At 43.3% G+C, this 300-nt stretch overlaps 1 protein-coding gene across 4 annotated transcripts in view; it reads right to left on the bottom strand.

The window, feature by feature from the left end:
* The window catches only part of EXOC6 (exocyst complex component 6), a 194,042-nt gene that overhangs the window by 115,579 nt on the left and 78,163 nt on the right, over positions 1 to 300 (bottom strand). The gene's annotated exons all lie outside the window — the stretch shown is intronic.

Here is a 300-nt window from a genome sequence, read left to right on the forward strand (position 1 = left end):
GGACTAGTTGGATCTCCTTGTAGTCCAAGGGACTCTCAAGAGTCTTCTCCAACACCACAGTTCAAAAGCATCAATTCTTCTGCACTCAGCTTTCTTTTTTTTTGTTGTTTTTAATTTTATTTTTAAACTTTACATAATTGTATTAGTTTTGCCAAATATCAAAATGAATCCGCCACAGGTATACATGTGTTCCCCATCCTGAACCCTCCTCCCTCCTTCCTCCCCATACCATCCCTCTGGGTCGTCCCATGCACTAGCCCTAAGCATCCAGTTCGTGCATCGAACCTGGACTGGCAACTC

Source organism: Bison bison, unplaced genomic scaffold (genome assembly GCF_000754665.1).
Source record: "Bison bison bison isolate TAMUID 2011002044 unplaced genomic scaffold, Bison_UMD1.0 scf7180017864172, whole genome shotgun sequence".
Classification (NCBI taxonomy): Eukaryota; Metazoa; Chordata; class Mammalia; order Artiodactyla; family Bovidae; genus Bison; species Bison bison.